Here is a 24,336-nt window from a genome sequence, read left to right on the forward strand (position 1 = left end):
TATGCTGCAGCTCAAACAAAAGTCATGGGCTTGATGGTAAATTTATTGGGTGAGGTTCTGCGGACTGGGTTATGCAGGAGATCAGACTAGATTATCATAATAGTTCCTTCTGGCCTTAAAATCTATGAAATTATCAACAAATATTAATAACACAATACGGAGGGCTCATATTACTTAGAAGGCTTTAAAAAACACACGGTGGGACATACTGCAATAAAGTATCATAAATAAACAAACTAGAAATCGGTTCGTCAAAATCAGGTGAACAAATGATACTTTGTGATGCAGCTGGATGCAGTAGCTGGATCAGAACAGCTGTCAGTTCTTCCTCCAAGAACAGCCAGTATTAGCTGCATCAAGATAATCTCTATAATGGAAAAACATGGAATAATGTGCCCACACAGAAATTCAGTAGTCATTGTGTTAAAATAAAAAAAGTTACCCTTTAAAGGTTTTCAGATTCATTGGCGTTTCTCTTTGTATTCTATTTAGAGAACGGTTACATACCTATCATTCATTCATTTATATACTTCTATCACAGTAGTTCTTAACCCATGGCCTGCGGGCTGCATGTGGCCCAATTAGCACACAGCTGTGGGCTAAAGGCTGCCCGCTGTGGCAGGATCCAGGATAGGGGCTGCCGGGCTGCCCTGCCGCTCAGCCTGGCGGATTCCAGGGTCTGGGGACAGAACCGCCTTGCCCTGCCACCCGGGTCCGGGATCAGGGCCGTCCTGCTGCCCAGCCGGGTCAGGACCACCCTTCCTGGCCCAAGCCATCCTCTCGCATAGTTGGGTCCAGGGCTGCCGGGCCACCCTGCTGGGTCCAGGCTTGGAGCTGCACTACCGCCCAGCCTGGCAGGATCTGAGGTCACCCTGCCACGCGGCCCCTTGCCCAGGGTCCACTCCTGGCCCCACTCTGTGAAGGGGGCTCTGGGCAGGGGCCAAGGCGCTAGGAATAGGGGTCTGTGGCTCTCAACCTGCGGCCCAGGTAACACATTGTGGGCTGCATCTGCGGCCCCCAATGATAAATAGGTTGAGAACCACTGCTATGTCATGTTCCCTCTTGTAGATCTCCTCTCGAAACAGTCCCAATCCTTTCCATTTCTGCTTATATGGAAGTCACTCCATGGCTCTGATCATTTAAGCTGCCAAGTCTCTGAACCCTTTCAGTGTCGGTTATTTCTTTTATGAGATGAGGAGACCAAAACTGAACACAATATTCAAACTCAGGGCATTCCATCCATTTGTATAGTAGTACTATCGCTGCAGTCTTTTCTCACCCATTCTTTATACAGACGCTCCCCGACTTACGCAAGCGTTCCGTTCCCAACAACTGGAGGGGGGTGTGAAGGTTACAGAATTTACGGAACTTTTTCCGTACATTCGGATTTGCATAAATTGGGTTTGCGTAACCAGGGGAGCATCTGTACAGCAGCATTGGGTTTGATTTTTTTATTACTATTGTTTATTTAACTGCTGCTGCACACTGAGCACATGTTGAGCAGTCCACTAAGACCCCCAGGTCTTTTTCTTGAGTGGTTACAGTTAATTGTAAACCCAGCAATCAGTATGAGCAGTACAAATAATTCCTTCCTAAGTGCATACCCTTGCATTTGTCAATAATGAATTTCATCTGCCCTGATGCTTCTCATTTGCCTATCTTTGTTAAGTCCCTCTAGTACAGTGGTTCTCAACCGGGGATCTACGGCCCCTGGGGGGTCCATGAACCCTTTCAGGGGGGCCACAGAGCCCCATGGCTGATACCTGGTGCCCCGAGCCATAGCGCTGAAGCGGGGAGCGGAGCAGGTCTGAAGCCAGTGCCCTCCCCAACCCGGCCGGTAGCACTATGGGGCTGAAGCTGGGAGCTGCACTGGGAGACCCCCACCCGTACACAGCCCCTAGCTACCCCTGCCTGCACCCTGAGCTACCCCCCCCCCCGCCTGCACACAGCCCCTAGCTCCCCCTGCCCACACCCTGAGCTGCCCCCCTGCCCGCACACAGCTCCTAGCTACCCCTGCCTGCACCCTGAGCTACCCCGCTGCCTGCACACAGCCCCTAGCTACCCCCCCGCCTGCACACAGCCCCTAGCAACCCCTCCCTACACCCTGACCAATCCCCTGCCCACACCCTTAGCTGCCCCTCTGCCCGCACACAGCTCCTAGCTACCCCTGCCCTCACCCTTAGCTACCCCTCTGCCCCCACACAGCTCCTAGCTCCCCCTCCCTGCACCCTGAGCGGTTTTCGAACTTTATGAATGGAGTCCCCTCTTTCAGTTACATGTTTTGGTTGCATCCCCCCCCAGACCAGACAGGCTGGGTGGCCTCCTGAGTGAGTCACAGGGTGGAGGTGGCGCTCCCTTCCTGGACCCACCTGCCAGCCATTGCACCCCCCGCTCCAATAGAAGTAAAACTATGCCTATACCGAAGAGTTCCCCCCCAGCCCGGAGCCCCGCACTCCCCCTCCCCCCGCTGGGCCCTGGAGTTTTTATAGTATGTTATGGGGGGGCCTCAGCAAGAGAAAGGTTGAGAACTCTGCTCTAATGTTCCTCACAATCTTCTCTAGTCTTGACTATCCTCAGCAATGCTGTGTCATCTTCAGATGTTGCCAGCTCACTGTTCACCCTCTTCTCTGGATTATTAATGAAAATATTAAACACGTCCTAGTTACGAGACCAATATTTAAGGCATCTCACTGTTAACTTTTTTCATGCTGAAAACTATTTATTTCTACCCTTTGTTTTCCATCTCTAATCCATGGCAGATCTTTATGTCCCACCTCCATCACTATTTGGTTTTCTTTATAACCTCTTGTAATAGACTTGTCAAAGGCTTCCTGAACATCCAAATGAGTTACACCTATTAGTTCTCTTTAATCCACCACTGTGCTGAAACACTCAAAAGGACTCTGATAGACTGGTGAGGCACGATCTTCCTTTACAGAAATCATGGTGGTTTGCTCCTTTCATGCCATGTTCATCTGGGTATTTTTAAAGCCTCTGTCTTTAGTTGTAGTTTTAACTAGTTTAGCTGGAACTAAAATCAGGCTCACTGCTCTGCGCCTTTTTAAAAAGGGCTAAACTCTGTGGACTGAGAGGTTTTCCTGGGTGCAAATGCAAGGGTAGTGTATAGGTTTGCTGGAGGCTAAGAAAATCAGGTGAAGGAGTTGTGAGCATGACCCCAAGAGGAAACCAAGGAACTTGGCTTCTTGGGTATAGAGCTTGCTAGAGTGGCAGACTTGGGGATTTTTGAGCAAACACCTGCCTGCTGCTATTTGTTTTTACTATGGTCAGGGAAGCAAAACTTTGTGTCAATTTTTTATTTATTTATGTATTTATTTTGGGAAATAGACAAGATTACACCAAGAATATGCCTGACTCATATCACCGATTTTTCATCCTAACAGGAACCGCCCTACAAGACCCCAAATACTTGCTAACTGGCAAAAGGGACAAGGAATACTACATTTGCTACCCTCAAGTCCTAAGATATTGCATTATTTTGTTTATAGCTCACCCCTTTAATTCTCAAATTCCTTCACAACTCTTGCATATAGGCATGTTGCTCATTATCAATTTGTTCCAGCATCTCTTCTTTAGACACATCAATCTCTGACAGTTTCATTTTTATTGCCCGAAAGAAGCTGGTCTGATTTTAGTATCGCCCCAGCTTGGTCTGTGGTGAAGGATGACGCAAAGAAAAAGCGTAGCTTCTCTGCAATGTCCTTATCCTCCTTAATTGCTCCTTTTATTGCCTGGAAGTCCAGCCGATCAACCAATCAGCTCTCGCAGACTTCCTATTTCTGGTATACTTAAAGAATTTCTTGCTGTTTGTTATGTCATGTCCTTGGCTAATTACTCTTCATCATCCCTCTTGGCCTTCCCAATTTCCACATTATATTTTTACCTGCCATCATTTATGTTCCTTTCTATTGGCTTTACTTTGGCTGAATTTCCATGTTCTGAGGGCTATTTGGCATGATTAACCTATTGTACCTGGCCTTTTAAACACACTTTATCATCAGTATTAATGATCTGTATTGTACCAACACCTAGGAGTCCCAGTCACAGACCAGGATCCACTGTGCTAGGCACGGTGCACATACAGAACAAAAAGACAGTCCCTGCCACAAACAGCTCCTCTGTTTCTTTCATTCCTGCTTCATTTTTGTTTAGGGTACATGCAAGCCTCTGTGACCCAGAACAGAAGGGAAGGGGAGCTTCTCCTTTGTTAATGGCCCAACCCTGTATTCTTGTGAACTCTCATTGAGTTCTTGAAGGCTCAAGCCTTGAAGGTCTGCCATTCCTGTAAGTTCTTCCAGGAGGAGGCAGAGAAGGCAGCAGTCAGAAAGAACTGGAAAGGGTCCTAAAGTGCCAAATTATCCTAAACCCAAGAGGAAGATTCTGCCTGGCAAGATGAGCTTTCCAGCATGAGGACTGCAAGATCAGACCCATCATATCCAAGAGTCACATCAGATGTTTGCTTTCTGAGAAATCCAAGCAGTTCTTTTGCAGTTGTTTTTCATCGCGGGTGAAATCCTGGCCTCTCACTGAAGCTGGAGGGTGTTTTGCAATCAGCCAGGAACCAGGTTTTCACCGCCATCAGCTTACATACACACAAACACCACGCTGTCACACTTTTAACATTAGTGTCAGCTTTGGTTGTTTTAAAGTATTTTAAGCCTGACAGAAAAACGGTTTATTTTTTATACCGTGCTTTATACAGCTCCAGTGGTGGATAACCCCATCGAATCGGACAAATATTCTCATTTCTATTTCAAAATCACTGGGGAACTAAATATCCTTCTACCATTACCTTTTTTTGTAAACATGTTGGGTCTGAAAAGCAAATAATAAAAATCTGAGTGCATTAAACTGATAAAATGCAGCTTAAGATCCTAGAAGGCAATTTGTATCACATGCAAGCTGGCGTCTTCATTCACTGACTGCCCTGAAAGACTTTCCTGTGCATAGGGCCCCTAACCCTTTGTGAATCATACTAGCCAATGAACCTGATTCTAATCTCATTTACACCAGTGTAAACCATGAAGGCAATGGAAATACACTGGCATAGTATCTATATATCTATTCTTATGGGTATAAGACTCTTTGTCAGTAGTCAAAACATGGATTTACAGTTCCAGTGGAATTCTTAGCAGCACTTAAAAGATTTTTAACTCCCAGTCTTTTGTCCCATTGTGTTAAGCACTGATCAAATGTCAGAATGTGACACTCTATGAACGCACAACACATGTGGCGCTTGACAGGCACCAGTATGGAAATATGATAATTCCACAGTGTCTGTTAATCATCTCTATTTTTTATGGACTTGATTTATTTACCAGCATGTAATCAATCACCACCTTTTTCAGTGAGATAATTCTCTGCTCTCCATGTAAACTGACAAAGGAAATCCACAACTAAATTAAAATTTATGCGCCAGTTTCTGCCCTTGTGTTTGATGACTTCTTACATAAATGGATATTTATTTTCTGGTTCCATTTATTTTCTGGTTCTGGTTGTTTATTTAAAAAACAACAAACAAATCTGGCTCCTTGGAACTGACATAAGGATATACATTTAAAAATAATCACCACAGATATATAATTAAATGAAGAGGAGTATAATGTGGAGTCCATATTGGTAAGCAAATCAAGTCCCTCTCCTATGTAAAATGAGTGAGATACTTCTGTTTACATTTTTTCAGGCCTGGTCTACACCAGGGGAGGGAGGGCTGGGTTGGTGGGGGGGAAAATCGATCTAAGTTACGCAACTTCAGCTACGTGAATAACATAGCTGAAGTCAACATACTTAGATCTACTTACCGCGGTGTCTTCACCACAGTGAGTCGACTGCTGCCGCTCCCACGTCGACTCCGCCTGCGCCTCTTGCCGAGCTGGAGTACAGGAGTAGATGGGAGAACGCTCGGGAGTCAATTTATCACATTTAGACTAGACACAATAAATCGATCCCTGCTGGTCGATCACTGGCTGCCAATCCAGCCGGTAGTGAAGACACACCCTCACATACTCTGTTTAGGAATTACAGCTGCAAGAAGCCAGTCAGGTCTCATGGTTTGTGACCGTGACCTGCAGCGACGGTGTAAACTACCTTGATAATTTCATTTTATTACAGAAAATCCAAGCTCTGAAATTAACGCGGTGGGTGGACAAGGAAAAGGAGATCAACTGCCAACAGTTGCAAATTCTGAAGATAAATAGAAATTTGTTTTCTTTTTTCTGGGGAGGGAGGGATAGAGAAAACCTAGAACAATTTTCTAACAGCATAATTAGATCACAGGAAAAGAGCAATCAGGATCAGATGTTGCACTGGCAGAAATACTAAATAAGTGGGAAGAGAAGGAAGGAGGGTCATCATTTACAGACATAGGGGCCTATTCTCTTCTGCATACAGGTTTACGACTCCCCTTTAATGTTAATGGAAGCTATACATACATGGTAAGAAGAACAGATGCCTGTCTGAGATAACAGTGCTGTTTTCACAGTCCCCATTCGTCAAGGATTATATATGGTTTTTACTTATTAGAACTTTTCAACTTTATCATACAAAGTAATGAATCTCAGTTTCCACACCTCAGGCTGAGACAGCCAAACTTTGTGACTTCAAAGGCTACTTAGGCAATTTGCCAGGAACCTGACAAATCAGGGCCCAACCTGGTAGCACCTCCATACACAGTACAGTCAAGGATATCTATTCAGGGTTGGGGCACTGGAAATCCAGGCATAAACACAACTTTTTCAAATAAAAAAAAAAAGAATGCATAGGGAACCTGATATATGCTCCCATTTGCATGTTCTGTGGCAGATTAATAGAGCTTACTTGGTTGTGCTCACCAGCAACAGACATTCGTAAACCCTCCTGTCACGGCTGCCCGTGGAAGCACTTTTAGAGCTCTGTGGTCACACATAATTCAGTGGCTGTCCAAGTCTAATGGGGAAGAGTAAAATAAAATAGAACCCATTTTCCCAAAGAAGGACAGAAGCATTTTTGCAGCCCTAACACAGTATCCATGTGCATTCCAAAATGCTCTGCACTTATGGGGCCAGATCCTCAGCTGGTGTGAACTGGAGTAACTCCACTTACTTAAGTGGAGCTACAAAGATATATGCCAGCTGAGAATCTGGTTCATTGCGTGGCTGTTTACACTACAGGTCATTATATGGTATGTATACCCATTGCATCAGCGCTGCTACACTAATAGATCTAAAAAGAAACCTCAATAGTTTTCTTTCTTCCTACTTCTATTTCTTCTGTCCTCTTCCCTGCTCACTCTGCAGTCCACTTCTGAGTGCACACTTCATAGGTAGGTAGTATGTCCCTCACAGAAAACCCAAAACACTGTCAAACACAAATCCTGGGCCAACTGAAGTCAGCGACAAAACGATCATCAACTCCAATTCCACTAGGAATTTGCCCTCCATCCCTTGCAAAACCTCCATCCAATGAGTGCCACTAAACAAGAGAAATTACAGACACATCCCAAAGCATGTCTTTGTTCCCTTCCTACCCCCAAAAAATATGGTAACATTTCCCTTGGTGTCTATTTTTGCTGCTGTGTGGATAATTTTTTATAGCAAAATCGATTCATTTCAAACCTAGGTAGGATGACACTCATTTAGCTGACTGATTGATTGACAACAGGTTTTTAGCTGTGCTGTGCATTACAAATTGTTCTAAATGGTTACAGCACTGGTCCTGATTATGCCCACACAGCACCTAAAACTTTGCCAAGATCATTTAATAGGCACTGTCATAAACAGCCTTATAATATTCAGAAACACCTTTTCCCACCAAAAAGGAAAATCACTAAAACATTTCAACAAAACACTGAGCACTGCATCCTTTATTAATACTAACAGATTGCCTTAAAAAAAACAGATGTCCTCTTCTCACGGTTCTAGCAGTTTTTTTCTTCAATACACAAGGAGAGGGAAAGAAAACAAATTCCATGACCAAGTCATCATTCCTTTTTTCAAGAGCAAACAGCATTCCAAATAGGACTATTCCACCCACAGAAGGCAGTGGGAGTTAAACGTTTTGTTTTTTTTAAGGGCAAAGAGGGACTATTAAAAATAAGATTTTTAAAAACATTCTCTTACATACTATTTTTAATGTATTTTCAAACAGACATCAAATATATCTACTTTGTATCTCCTGGCAGTTCAAGAATGCCAACTCACCCCGTCCTTAGGGTGCCAGAGCCAATCTGTTGCCAAGAGACACAAAAATGATATCATGGATATATGAAGCAGTCTTTGGAAATGTACAAAATAGCGAATGCCCTCATGTGCAGGATCTGACTTAGGAAGACGTTGAGGGAGAAAAATTAACCTTTCATTATAAGATTTTAAGCTTAGCATTTGTATCCTTTTGAGGAAGGAGCAGCCTTTCTAAGATGGAAATATGTTTGGTATTTAATATGGTATTTCAGGAAAATATACTGACTTTTTTGAATGTTTACTTTTGTTTGTGAAAAAAAACAATCTGGGATTGAATCATCACATATCAGCATGCCAGGAAATCCATAAAGGTTGTGTGGTTTGTGACAGTCACAGAACAAGGTTATGAATTTTCAAAGTAGGTGTCTTAACAGATTATTCAATTGTCACATCTGGATGTCCAAAGTGATGCTCAGATGTATAAATGTTCATCTGAAAAGTCAAGGACAGACTTTAAGCCTCCAAATTTGGACATCATAAAGGCACCCAAAATTTAAAAATTGATCCCTAAGCGTTCTTTCAAATACCAGTTTTTAATACTTGGAGACTGAAGATGTAACCTACTGAAGAGTGTTACAGGTGCCCCTCTGTGCACTGGCTTTTGATTTGAAACTAGAGTAGCTCATCTTTTTAGCTCTGCATGTTCCCAGTTCAATCCCTTGTGAGCTGGCCAAGATGGCAGCCCTCACACAGGCAGGGCCTGAATTTTAAGCCAGATAGAGGCAGCTACAAAGCAAGCTTCCAAGTACCATCCTAAAAACTCTCCCCTCTGATTTTCAAACCTTAGATGATATTCTGATTTGCCACCTCAAGCCCACAATCCACCCTTCCACACTGAGGCAGGACTCTTCTCATAGCTCTCCTGAATTCTATGACCTCCAAGTCATTAGTTCTGATTTTACATGAATGTCCACAAACTTTGACACCTCGGATTTTGTGGGCAAGTGGTTCTAGTGACAAAACACATAATGTAGAGATAGAACATTAAATCCTATTCTGTGCAGCAGATCAGCCACAAATATCCCAGTGACCCAAAGACTCAAGCCAGAGGACACTCAGAGAAAAATTCAATTCCCCTTAAAAGGCTTCTTCATACCAGTGTTAATTTTGTTGGTATAATATGATGAGCAGAGGTGGGTTTACAAAGGTAATTACGCTACAACACCACAAGTACGCACTTTAGGTCATTTTACTACAAATCCCATGTCGTTAAATCCTTCATTGTAGCGTTGGTCAAAAAAAAAAAAAAAAAAAGTTCATCAAAAATGTGTCCCTTTCTTTTGTTAGAAAATTTCAAAGTTCCAAATCTTTTCATCAGTGCAACTTCAGCTTCCCCTCTCGTCCAAAATTAAGTTCAAGCTCTTCCTAGTCAACTTCCAGGTTAGATGCAACTCTACCCCACCCACACATCCGCTTTTCTATGTCCACGTATTCTTCCACTGTCATCATGAGTCACCTGTGGTTTTTCTTAAAAACTACTGAAGCAAAATTGAAGTCAGACAGGATTCCTTCAGAGTAAGGCATGCTGAACTGAGCACAATTGCTTTCTGCTAGGTTCTCGGTCTTTTTCAGTGTGCTTCACTGACAAATGGCAGTTGAAAATGAATCACAAAGGTTATTTGTCCAGTCTGGGACACTAATTTCTAAACTTTTTAAATTAAAATAGAGTTTAGCTTGTCAAAACTAAAATGTCAAAGTGAAGTAAACTAATTTTAGTTTCATCCAACAGTATCATCCAGCAAATTTCAATCTAAAAATACAAAAGAAACATGAAATACATGGAATTGCAATGATTTAATGTAATGTTGCAGATCACTTCAGTACCTAACTAATCATATTTCAGGTAGCCAATTGTGAATTGCTATTGCCTTCAGCTAGACGTGAAAGGCAATACCTCACATAAAATAATTACTGTTGCCAGGTGTTCTTTATATATGGCAAATGAACAATAGACCTCTATTGTTGACAAGAAAGAAAAAAATCCTGACTGATTGCAAAAAATAAAAACAAACCAACCGGCCAGTTTATATAAATTGCTTGTTCTCCTGCACAGTGTATACAAGATCTTGCTACTACAGAGGAATGTAAGTTCTTGTGTCTTACGAGGAAAGAAAAAAGACATTACACCAGCATATAGACTGAGAAAAGACAGAGAGAAAGAAGAAAGGGGTTAATAAAATTCAAACCAGAAAATAGGAAATGAGATTAAAGGAGACATTTTGGCCATGAGGCCTTCTTTAGGCTGAAGAAGGCCTCAAAGCCAAAGTGTCTCCTCTAATCCTATTTTCTATTTCTAGAGTGCATTTTAATAACCCCTTTGTATATGGTACAATGACTTTAGCAAGTCCTATTTTAAGCAGATTTTCCACAGCAGAAAGCAAAATAGGTTAAAATAATTGTACAATACACCTCGTGCACACAACACTTTGTTTAATCCAATGTCAAATACCAAAACCATACAATACAACACAATGTCCACTTATACAGCCCCTTTCATGACAAACAACCCAGGGCACTGTACAAGAAAAGGATAATACACATAGCTCACTTCAACCAACTAAAAGGCCTGAGAACACAGAAATGTCTTTTGACTGCTTTTAAACCTGGATGTGGAATTTGCTGATCTAATGTCATTGGGCAGAGAATTCCTTTGCCCTGGGGCAAAACTGTCAAAGGCTCTGGCACCTGCCATTTCCAATCAGTATTTGGAAATGGTTAATATAAACTAGTACCCAAAAGCACACGGTGCAATATGGAATGTGAGGAGACAAAAAGTTCAAGTAAGCAGCACTGAGGCCATAAGAGAGCGTCCACTCAAACCTGATTTGAAACTTTATGAGGACACCTGTGGAATAACTAAGTAATTGGAGAAATCTCTTAGCTATACTTTGCATAGTCAATTAATCTCATCACACGAACTTGGGGCCAGCTGATGTTTTCCTAGTGCTTGCACAGAGGTCCTACTGACAAAGACTGCAGTAATCTGTCTGACAGGTGATTATATCCTGCACATGCAGGGGTGTCAGGAGAAGAAAGATGATATTTTGATGTACAATATTTCTCAGACAGTTAGAAGCAAAGTCTTTACTCTCTGATAACAATGTGGTTAGAGGAAAAGGGTGATCCATATATAACCCAGATTCCAAATATTAGAGTTCAGAGTTAATGTGTTGCAATTAAATAGTAACAAAATTGAGAGAGACAGTCAGAACTCTGTACTTTTGGGCTAAGGAGAAGAGCATTCATCCAATGTGAAGGAAGCCTATTTCAGACCTTACATGTCCAAGTGTCAATGTCACAAACAATGAAACAACACAAAGATTTCGTCCTGACAAGGGGAGGGAGTACTTTCGCTTACCCTGCAAGGCATCAAAGAGGTTCTCAACACAACATGTATCAAGACCAAGTGGGTGCATGTAGTTCGCCAATTCCTCTTTCAAGCCATGTTATAATGTTACATTTATCTTCAACCAGTAGATTTCAGATTGGGTTCTTTTCTTTAGTTCTTTACTTGTAGGTTTGAAAATTCTCATGTAGCCAAATAACTGCTTCACGAGAATATAAATTGTGGAAAGAATGTACAAAAACCCATTTTCAAGAAGTGCGCATTAATAATCAAAGCCACTACATGATTTTGTTTCTGTAACACTCGTACTCCATCTTCCCAATGTTTGCTACCTTTCCTTGTCATGTCAGGTCTTACTTAGAATGCAAGTTCTCAAAATCCGTGCCACTGTCTTCCACTTGTATATACAGCACCACAAGTATTTATGGCAGCATATAAACAATGGCAACAATTTTCAAGCTTGGGTAGCATAAAGTTAAATCCATTGTTAGGCGGGTGAGTAAAAGCAGCCTGATTTTCAGAGGAACCAAGTACCTGCAGCTCCCACTAATTTACACTGGAGTTGCAGGTGCACAATACCCCTGAAAAATCAGGCCACTTTTATTTTGGTTCCTACATACAGAATGAGGCTCCTAACTTTAAGCACCCATGTTTGAACATTTTTCACAGTAACAATAGCGGACACAAACAAATCTCATACAAAACAAACAGTAAGTCCATTAACAAGGAAGAGAGGAAAGGAAAGAAAGCAAGTCATTCTTTGGGCTCCAGACTAGAACAAGTTGCCATGGATGCCCACCTCATCTATTTCTATATTCGCAGAGACACAATCAACTATATGTTGACTAACTACCTATTAAAAAAGACTGGGTGAGCACAGTGCAGCAGGCTTCTCCAGCCACAGACACTGCATTAGAAAAATGGAATCTAGACAGGCCTGCATTATTTATTCTCTGTGGAATTCGTCAGTTGAGTTAATTGGATTTTTGAGTGAACAATGAGGGGTCAAAAGAGGATTTTATTGTGGAGTTAAACTAGAACTAATACCAGACAATGACTCATTGAAAAGATAGACAGACAGTTACTGAGTCAGTAAAGACAAGTAGAGAACATACGAGATGGGAATCAAAGATGGCAAATGAAAAAGTGGAGATATCGAATCACTGATGAAGACGTCAAAATGACACAGGTGGACCAAGTGGAATAAGTGATAAAACTCAATCAGAACCATGGTAGAACAAGACGCTACAGGCTAGAAGCTTTAATTCAAAGAAAGTGTAAAATCAACTATTTGCCTTTCACTGTGAAATCTGATGATTTCCGGAGAACAGGGAAATCCTTTGAATGAGGTTCAATCAAAACTTTTCCAATTTTAATTTTAAAAGTCCTCACAACTAGAATGAGGTTGGCACGTGCGACCCAATTAGCCGAATTTAGCAAGATATTAAGCACACACTTTATTTTCAGCATATGAGTAGTCCTCAATCAATGGGATTGCTCACGTGTATAAAGTCAGGAACACGCTTAAGTAAGTTGCTGAACTGGGGAAGCAAATGATTAATTAGATTCTGGTGGTCATGCCTCAAGGGTTAAGAGACAAGGGTAGAAGCCAAGCCTAAGGTTGGAGCAATTATGATGTGATCAAACTAAATAGGCTGTATTCCTCAAAACCTTGCTTTTAATTAAGTAACTCTGAAGAAATGATCATATAGTAGTCAACGGTCTACCTTAGATTTACATGCCTCTCCAGGTATAGTTGGCTTGATACTGCCCTTGTGACACCATGGTATTTGAATTAACAGAAGGGACATGCAGAACAGGCTTCATCGGGATAAAGATAACAGATGATATCAGCTCTTTTTAACAGGGCCTTCTGGAGTCTACAGAACAGAGCAAATGTTCATGCAACACACCTTTTGGAAGAAGAATAAAAAGCAGACCCGAAACATCAAAACAGCATAATCTATTACATGCATTTTTCAGTATATATGAATACTTAGCCTACTGCTGTGGCACCTGAAATAGCAAACTAGATACAGAGTGGCACATTCTAAGGCAGATGCCCTCTAAATCTGCCCTTCACACTCTTTCACTATCCCAGCAGTCTAAGAATAGAAATTCTTCTGTATCAGACACTAAAACTGAATGGAGAGCTAAACAACTTTGCACTAGAATTAAAGTGGAAACAAAATAATGAAAGACCAACAATTACTTCAAGATGTGAGTGACAAAGATGCCTAAACCACAGCATTTGGACCTGGACCCAATCTTCACCAAGATTCAGGGTTTATTCAGATACAGCGCCAGACCATTCTGTGGTCAATAATGGAATGAACGAGATCCAACGACAGTCAAACCAACGTTTAGTACACCAGCAGAGCACTGCCATCAAAATATGGCAGCAGCAAAAAATAAAAATGCAGAAAAATCCCTGGGCAAATGCAGCCAACAGCAGAAAGCATATCAACTACAGAACTGCTACCGGGTGAAGGGAACAGCAGCCAAAGCATCAAGGATGACAACCAGAAGTTACACGCAGTAGGTAACTTTCGCAGTCCTTACTAAGAGTCAGTTCCTCGGCAGATGTAAATCAAGCAGATTTACACCAGCTGAGGATCTAGCCTTTATTGTATTCAATGGGAATTTTACCTGAGTATATACAGTGCAGGATCAGGCCCAGTGGATCCCAAAAAGGAGAAATGGCAGAATATCACAACTGAAACTAACCAATGTGGATGATTCAAAATTACTCAAAGTTAACTGCAAAGAGTTACAAAGGCACTTCACTAAACTGGGTGAAACAACATGGCAGATGAAATTCAATGGTGATAAGTGCAAAGTAATGTACACGGGGAAAAAATAAACCCACAAAATGATGGGATCTAAATTAGCTGTTACCACCCAAAAAAAAAAAAAAAAAAAAAAAGATCTTGGAGTCATCTTGAATCGTTCTCTGAAAATTGCTCAATGTGCAGCAGCAGTCAAAAAAGCAAAAGAATGTTACGAACCATTAGGAAAGGGAGAGATAATAAGACAGAAAATATCATAATGCCACTATATAAATCCATGATATGCCCACACACTGACTACTGCATGCAATTCCAGTGACCCCATCCCAAAAAAAGATATTACAATTGGAAAAGGTGCAGAGAAGTGCAATAAAAATGATTTGGGTATGGAACAGCTTCCATATGAGGAGAGATTAAAAACAGACTGGGACTGTTCAGCTTAGAAAAGAGATAACTAAGGAGGAATATTATAGAGGTCTATAAAATCATGAATGATGTGAAGAAAGTGAACAGGGAAGCGTTATTTATTGCTTCACATAACAGAAGAACCAGGGGTCACCCAATGAAAATAATAAGCAGCAGATTTAAAAACAAACAAAAAGACGCACTTTTTCATACAATGCACAGTCAACCTGTGTAACTCATTGCCAGGGGATGTTGTGAAGGCCAAAAGTATAATTGGGTTCAAAAGAGAATTAGATAAGTTCATGGAGGACATGTCCATAAATGGCTATTAGTCAAGTTGGTCAGGAATGCAATCCCATGCTCTGGGTGCCTCTAATCAGCTCACTGCCAGAAACTGGGACTGGACTGATCACTTGAAAATGCCCTGTTCTGTTCATTCCCTTTGAAGCATCTGGCACTGGCCATTGTCAGAGACAGGATACTTGGCTAGATGGACTGTTGGTCTGTCCCAGTATGACCATTCTTATGTTCTTGTTAATAATGAATCAACAAAAAGCACTTATCCAAAGTATGATAATAGAAATGGAAATACATGAAAAAGTCAATGGTGTGAAAGAAGAAGGGAAGTGAAGCTGCCACAAGGATAAAATTGTTTAAAATTATTTTAAAAGATCTAATAGTAAAATGAAAAACAAAAAGTGAAATTACCAAAACTCCTCTCTAACTAAAAAGGGTAAATGTCAAATTGAAAATCAAGTAAAGAAAAATTAAGAGGAAATTAAAATGATAAAACACCAGACTGTTAGCTTTTTAGGGCAGGGACTGTCTTTATTCTGTTTGTACAGCACCTAACACACTGGGGTCCTGGTTATGACTGAGGCTCCTAGGAACTAAGACAACACTGTACAAATAAAGACCACCACCAATAATAAAAAATTAACTCCAAGTATGGGAGGACTGTTCAGAGATTGCTAACCGCCCAGCAATTCACAATGCTACAACATGAGCTGCATAGTCAATATAAACTAATTCAGTAAGACCTTACTGACCATGGGGTAGTCTCAGCTGGTTCAAACTGTCACAGCTCCAGTAAAGTCAATGGAACTTCAACAACATACAAGAGCTGAGAATCTGCTCCCCATGCTCTCAGAAGTATACTCAACAGAAGATTCATTGGATGGGACTATAACATTAATTTGTAAATAAATTACGGGAGAAAACATCAAAGGGCTTAAAAATCATTGAGTGTACTAAAAAATAAAACAAAACAAAACCAATCCCACAACTTTTATTATGACAGCAGATTAAGTACAACTGAAATTTCTACAAGGCTGAATTCTACAGAAGCCAATGTTCACAACCACTGACATAATAAGAAATAAAAATAAAAAAGCAGGTAAGAAATACAAAAATCTATGTAGCATGAAATATCTCCAAGAGACTTGTTTAGTGAAATTAACTAGTAGTTTAATAGAAAAAAAGCCTGATATATGAGAGTACTCCAATTTCTTCATAGAAATTAACATTTCAATCCTGTTTTTATCTAGAAGTCATTAAACTGTGCAACATGAATTATTGGAACTGTAGCAGAGAATTAACTCTATTCATCAAGTAAGTCCAAACAGTTTAGAGTGCATCTGTAATGAAAAAATAGCTCCACATTTCTATCTCTTCTCATTAAAGTAAACCAGTTTTCCCCCTCTCAGTATATAAAACTGTCTTCTCTTCACGTAATTTATATTACCATAAGCCAGCTCACATTCTAAACTATTACATGCCTCCAATTAATTTTTGCAGCTTTTGCCTGAAAATTTAATGAGATAGTAGCGTATGAACCTGCTGACTCCAGATTACGTGTGTGCTTCCAATATTAATGTTGGCATAATAAAATAATCTGATACATACTTGATGAGAGCTTTTCACTATTGTGAGAGTAAAGGCAATACATAAATCAATTCAACTGATTTTCTTCCTTTTTTTTTTAAAATAAAAAAAACCACAAAAAAAGTTTCCAGTTTCAAATTGAACAGCTCCAAGTTAAACATGAAAAAGTAGATGTACAGTATTCACGCGCACTTTCTTGAACAATTTAAACATTTATTAGTCTCCTGTTTAAATAGTTTAAAGGGACTTAGTTAAAAAAGCCCTTTTCTTTTCAAAAGGTCTGTTAGACATGGTAAATGGAATTTTAAGTTTCAATATTACATTTTATGCTCTGCTTTATAAATCATAGTTATGCCACACCTTGCTCCTGTACTGTTGAAAGTATTACTACCCCAACGATAATGGATTAACTGTGAAAGAGAGAATCGGTGATTGCAGGGCTAGATTTTCGGCACCTAATTTCCATTGAGATCAATGGCAGTTAGGCACTTAAATACCTTTAAAAATCTGTCCCATAATCAATATTACACAACATACTGTGAGCAGGATTAGAACGCAGAAGTATGACTGACTCTCAGTCCTCTGCTCTGCTCACTTGACATTGCTTCCCCTAGGTTTCACATATATTTAAGCATTTCAAGTTCTGCTCCTCTATGTGCCGGTCCTGCAACACTTGTGCATGTGCTTAACTTTACTAGCACGAGTAGCCCCCGTAGCCTTCATTGGATAGTAAAGTGAAGCAAGTGCACAAGTGTTTTCAGGATTGGGGCCCTAAACAGAAAAAAAAAATCACATTTTATAATAAAGGCCCTAATTCTGATTGCAAGCTCCCGAGTGTATTTCATGATTGTTCAGTTTAAGCTCTACGTTGCTAGGGATCTCTCAATTAAGCAATGCACAGTTGGTGTTATCCCTTGTGGAAGCTTGGGAGGTTTGCCAAAAAGGTAAAGGTGAGTTGGAGGTAAATTTGTAAAGGGAGAGAAGCAAAGAGAACTTAGAGGAGAACAGTCCCAACAAGGAAGTGACACACATTCTTAAGTATATCCCCACACTGCTTAGCTATTTTGAAAAACTGAATGCCTAAGATAAAGCATTCCCCATGGATTTTTAAATTGCATGAGTAGCATTTAGACACACCAGACCATCCTTCTGCAGGTTTCACTGGCTTTCTCAATACAGGCAATGGCCCACAGGTAAGAGTTCAGGCTCGTGACCAGACACCTTAAGATCTGCTCTCAACGTCCTGTGTGACCTTAAATAACATTCTCCCTGTATCTGAGTTTGCAAATGGCAGAATGAAGCTATTAGCACTTACCTATTTTTGCAAACTGTTCTCCAGAATATTAGATATAAACAATGTTTTCTTCACAATAAGAATTTTTTAGAATAAGGTAAAAGCCAAAACATTCCCACTTTCCATTGTCACTATAATTTTACTACCACATCTTCCTGTTACAGAAGTGCAGACTAGTAATGCAGAATACAATTCTGACACTTATACATCTACAGTAAAACTCGTGATGAGCTGGTCCTCAAAACAGAATTTGTTTCTATTTGTTCATTTTGTGTGATTTCAATTCCTGTGAAATTTCAGGAAACTGAAAATTCTTTGCAGTGAAGCATATAAAATGCTCAAAAAGCTTCTTTTGTGCCAAACCTTGACCAGTACTACTGTAAAAAACTCCCAGGGGCTACATGGCATAGAGAAATCAGCAGTAAGGAGCCCAGGACTAGGGCATTCGACTCCTATTGTATGGGCTTAATAATAATGTGCACTGCCCTAGCACTTGATATTATAGAGACAAGGAGAAGAGTTTTTGAAGAGCCCTGTGTAGTTTGAAAGCTTCTTTCTCACCAACAGATGTTGGTCCAATAAAAAATACTTCCTCACCCACCTTGGCTCTCTAATATCTTGGGACCAACATGGCTACAACAACTCTGCATACAGCACTCCATAGTCATTAGTTAGTTATGCAAGTTACACGACCACTATTAAGTAACTAAGCCTCATTTATCCTATTTTAAGAGGGAAAGAAACTGGGGCTTAGAGAGATTTTCACTTGTAGAAGTTCACACAGCAAGTCGGTACTGGAGTCAGGATTATGGACCCCCCTCACCCCCACTCTCCTCTAACCTCCAGTCCAAGGATCAGGGCTTCTTTGCACAACACACTGTACAAACACATGGTAGACACAGAGCCCGCAAGATTTTACTGTCTAGTTTGAGACAAGATGCGACAAACCAGAGTGACAAATGAAAGGATGGAGGAGTGGGATGTGAGGAAGGCAGAGAGTAACAGAAATCAGACCATATGTTTACAGGGGTTAGCTATTGTGCAACTTAATGGTTCCAGACAGTTCAAAATCATTATAAATGAAAAACAAATAAACATCATATGATATCCTCTACTGGCACTCAACCCAACCATCACTGACACTGACATTTAACTAAAACTGGGTTTTCAGAATTCTTTACATAGTACTGTAAATAAGAGAGGAAAACAATATTAAAAACAAGTGTGACCTAGTTTGTTCTTAGCAAGGTAGGTCAAGCAAGTAGCAAAAGGTACATCTTTGGCCTTCAAAATTCTATTTAATCATAACTTCTGCCTTATGGAGTGGATCCCTATATTTCCAGAGTGGCTGCTCTAACAAGCCAGTTCATTTGTCATTAATGAAATGAATTCATTCAGTAATACGTCTCAATCTATTTTAACAAAAGCAAATGAAAGTCAAAATCCACTTAAATGTACTGCAACAAAATTGGGAAACATCTTTCAAAATACAAAAAGAGAAAGCTAAAGAATCTTCCATCTATTTTCCTTTTGCCGATGACTCCAAAGTAGTATTTTTCAGACTGAGGAAGAGAAGAAACCAATTCAATAAAGGAATCTAAATCTTTCTATTTAGTTCATGCCTTGATCCTGCAAATGACTCCACATGGTTGGACCCACTGTTCCTGTGCAGAGCCCTAAATGAGACATTTCACAGATGCAGTTAAAGGATCTGAGGGCATGGCTACACTTGCAGGTGTGCAGCGCTGGGAGTTACAGCTGTGTTTGTAAAGCTGTGTAGGGAAAGCGCTGGTGTGTGGCCACACTCACAGCTACCAGCGCTGCAGTGTGGCCACATTTGCAGCATTTGCAGCGCTGTTGGGAGTGATGCATTATGGGCAGCTATCCCAGCGTTCAAGTGGCAGCTACGTGCTTTTCAAAAGAGGGGGGTGGGGTGGAGTGGAGTGTGACGGAGCGGGGGAGAGAGAGAGAGTGGATTTTTGGACCCGGCACTGTGTATCAGCTCCCTGCCTTGCAAAATCTGAAAATTTCCCCGACCCCTCATTTACTCTTAACTGCAAACAGCCTGCAGACCAGATAAGCAGCTGCTCCAACGGACTCGCTTTCTCCCCCCCCCCGCCCCCGCTGTTTCTCTCCTCAAGCAAACACTCATCCCCCTGCCTGCCTCATTCACAGCAAGGTAGTGGGTTATCTCAATTGATTGTTCACAGTCAGTTACAGATTGATCACAACAAACAGGAGCTGTGTTTGTTTTTTAGATAAGCAGCTCCCAGAGCCCCGAGTTCACAACAAAACAAAGAGGCATCATAACAAAACAAAGAGAGTAATTTAGTTAAAAGCATTCTGGGATATCTCCTAATACCCTGGAGGCCAATAACAGCTCTGGTGTGTGGCCACACTTGACGAGCAGCGCTGCAGCACCAGCGCTGCAATCGTTATACCCCAAGCAGACCCAGGTGTACAGCCAGCGCTGCAGCCAGGGAGTTGCAGCGCTGGATGTGCCCTGCAGGTGTGGACAGTTACTAATTGCAGCACTGGAAAGCCTCCACCAGCGCTGCAACTCTCAAGTGTAGCCATACCCTGACCCTTGGTTCCAAAACCTGGCCCTGGCCCTCCAAACATGCACAGGAGTAGCTTCACTCAAGTAAGCAAAGTTATCCCCATGCACGTGTTGAAGATTAAGCCACATATACTGAGTACGCTGCATGTGCATCTGTGTGTATATGGATTTAAGTTTATTAATTTTACTTAAGGGTTTGTTGTAAGTATTTTGTTTACATTTCCCTTCCAATATTTCTTTAGAAACTGGGATACCACATTTTTTTAAATAGACACACGTGACATCCCCCTCCACACACACTAACAAAAGCCCCATACTTTTACAGGTCATAAGAAACATATAATTAAATTAACAGATGCATATTTCTGCCTTCTCTCCGATCTGTTTTCCTTGAATGCTATGCCAGATAGCAAATAAAAATCTGCATTTAAATAGAATATTTTTAATGTATGAAAGTGGGCAGCCTGAGGGTAAAAGGTATTGCATTCAGCTCTCCATAGTCACAAAACTGCATTCAAAATGTGACACTGCATTTTAAAAATTCATTGAATATTTTTGATTTGTCATTCTATTACTTTCATTTTATTGTAAAAAAAAAAAAAACAAAAAAAAAACCTTAGTCCAATAGTTTTTGTATCAAAGAATGTTAATAAAAATATTGTGATATGACATGGTTTTATCAGTTTAATTTTGAGAAAAGATTACATTCAATCAGATCTCATAAGTCACCATCTCTGATAATTCCTGCTATTATTCAGTGTGAAATTCAAGCAGTCTGAATCCATTAACATAAGTTGTTACAAATCTGCATTTTTAGACTTTGTCATAAAAAGCAGCAGCCCAAACTCAGTGACCTGAATCTAACAGCCTTTCATGTGCAGTGGCCTTGCTATGCAGCTTCTCCTAACCCCTTACTTCTTGTATGGGTCAGGATACAGACACTGCTTGCACTCTTCACTACTGACTGGGTCCAAGTGAGAGAAAATACGAGCTAATCAAGGATCAGCAGTGCTTGATCGCATTTAGGACATGACTGTGCAAATGCTAACATAGGCCCTGATCCAGCAAAGCACTTAAGCATGTGCTTAATTAGAGGTATGTTCGTAGTCCCATTTGAGGACATCAGAATTACTCTTGTTTAAAGTTAAGCATGGGATTAAATGCATGGCTGAATTGGGGCCATAGGGCCTACATGTGTGAATCATTTCATTCACGTTAACAGGACCTCTCAGCACACTCATTAGTGTCTGCAGGATTTAGCCCTTAATTTTCTCCAAATTGCATAGGCCTCTAGCAATGAGCAGAAGAGTGAGACCATGTTAGCACCCAATGACATATGTTATAAAACAGGTGTCACATTATATTGGAGGGACCACAGACAGACAAAAATAAACCATTTTTGACACTGCATTATCAGGACAGCACCTCCAGGAAAAAACCTGTTGATTTCTAAATTATCAAAATGCGATGACATTAAAATGACACATGCACTAAAGGGCCCGGTCCTGCTCCCTTTGAACTCAATGGCAAAACTCCCACAGAATTTAGTGGGGGCAGAACCAAACCCTAATTTAGAAAAACTCCTCTCGTTTAATCAGGACCTTAACCCCTGCAATACAATCCTGGCCGGAACACCGAACAATTTAGTAACTTACAAAATACTCTGTATACCATTCATTCTAACCTTATGGCTACACTGCAATTAAAAACCCGTGGGTGGCCCATGCCAGCTGACTCAGGTTCACAGGGTTCGGGGCTGTTTAATTACAGTGTAGACATTCGGGATTGGGCTGCAGCCCAGGCTCTGGGATTCTCTCACCTTGCAGGGTCCCATAACCCAGGCTGCAACCTGAGCCCAAATGAATACACCGCAATTAAATAGCCCAAAACCCCGAGAGCTTGACTCAGCAGGCATGGGCCAGCCGTGTGTGTCTAATCGGAGTGTAAACATAAGGGGCCTGTCCTTTCTCCACTGTTTGATGGGGAGGTCTTCTCGCTAGCCTTTATCAGAGTAACCCTGCTGCTGCCCACCCAGACTGTTGCTTTGTACAGCCAGGAGAAGGCTCTCATTTAAAAAGCTCAAAGTTCATGAACCTAGATTTCCTGTGCAGGAAGTTACACCTCAGGACTGCCTTCTGAACATTTTCCATGGACCTAATCAGAGAATTGCCTCACCTACATTGTCATTTATGTCAGATAAGGGACTTGTTTGCAATATGGATACTCATTTTTCAAGAGTAGATGCACTCCTACAGAAAGTTCAACTCACTGGGCCTGATTCTGCTTTCATTCACCCTGATTTTACAAAAATGCAAACGCCATTAACTTGAACCTTCAACAAAATTGCTCTTGATGCATCAGAAGAGAATCAAACCTGCACACAAAGATTGAGTGGTAATTATTTTATGTTATTAGGGAGCTGCAACCATTGAAATTCCTAGATGTCCAGGAGCATACTGGTGAGAGTTCAAACATTAAGGTCTAGTCTATACCAGAAAAGGTTTGCCAGTGTAGCTATACCCACAAGCCCTTCTACTGTACACACAGCTGGTACTGGCAAAAATGTGCTTTTGCCAGTATAACTTACATCAGTTCCCTGAGCAAAATAAACTGTACTGGCAAAAACACTTTTATAGGTGTGTCTACACATGGGCTTTTGCCAAGATAAAAAAAAGGTTGCAAAAAAGTCACACCCCTAACCAACATCATTATACTGGCTAAAGTTTCTAGTGTAGACCTGGCCTAAAATTTTCCAGTCCCTGCAGCAAGCCAAACTCTGTGCAGTCATTGGCAATTAATTGTGCAAAGCTCAGCAGGAATTCCCGGCCCTGATAAAGTCACTCCAAAATTCATCCCTGAGGCCAACAGACTGTAATATTTTAATTTCCACTCTTTCCTTAACCTTCACAGATGAGATTTCTCTTATGTTTAAAGAACAAACTGCCCAACATACTCTGCCTTCAGAAAACCTGAAAATAAGAACGAAATTCCAAATTGATGTATGTGAGTCATCAACACCAAATTTCCAAGTAAGCAGTTAGCTTTAAGAATATCCTGCCAAAACAAACAAACAAAAACAACCAAACCAAGTAAAATTTAATAAAAAGAATTCTGCAGGTGGCAGCCTCAGCTACAGTCTACACCATAAAATATAGTGTAACTAGCTCCCCTAACACAACATGGCTGACCTTGTATAGCTAAGAGTCTTTCAGAAGCATATTACTGAGGAGTGTGATTTCATGGACTTTGCAAAGCTGTAGGAGGATTTGTTAACACAATTACAACATTTTCATTTAAACACATTAAACATAAAACCCACTGATCCCACCATGTAGGCTGCTTGATAAATAATTACAGGTATTAGCAACACCTACATAGTTAAAGTTGCCTAATACTTTCCATCATAAGCTCCTGTTTTCAGTTTCTTATAACTCTGCCAAATTTTTAACCATTTGGGTTATTTTCTCTGTTTGCTCTCTGCCTCAGGCTGAATTTTATTTTTAAGTGTCAGCGAAAAGAAGTTAACGGCTTCCAAGAACGACGGGAAAGAGGTAGTTTTGCCAGACACAGAAACTGTTTTAACTATCTCCAAAGAGCTCTAGCACCTCCATGATTTGAAGAGCAGGCATTTGTCTGATGGGGCACAGTCCAAGAAGTCCCCTTTGCAAAGCCACCAAGATTTGAGAGTTAAAAGCCTCTGAAAATCATCACTTGCACATGTTCAGTAAAGCTTCTTCTCTCATCATTCCTTCTGCACTGAGCACACCCCCAGACCCCACTGAGCCTCCTGTATGGTGAGCAGAGAGCTAGAGCTCTGGACTGAT

General features: G+C 40.9%; 1 protein-coding gene across 8 annotated transcripts in view; it reads right to left on the reverse strand.

Moving 5' to 3' along the window:
- The window catches only part of CTBP2 (C-terminal binding protein 2), a 299,487-nt gene that overhangs the window by 143,275 nt on the left and 131,876 nt on the right, over positions 1-24,336 (reverse strand). The window lies entirely within an intron of this gene.

Source organism: Mauremys reevesii, linkage group 7 (genome assembly GCF_016161935.1).
Source record: "Mauremys reevesii isolate NIE-2019 linkage group 7, ASM1616193v1, whole genome shotgun sequence".
NCBI classification, from domain to species: Eukaryota; Metazoa; Chordata; order Testudines; family Geoemydidae; genus Mauremys; species Mauremys reevesii.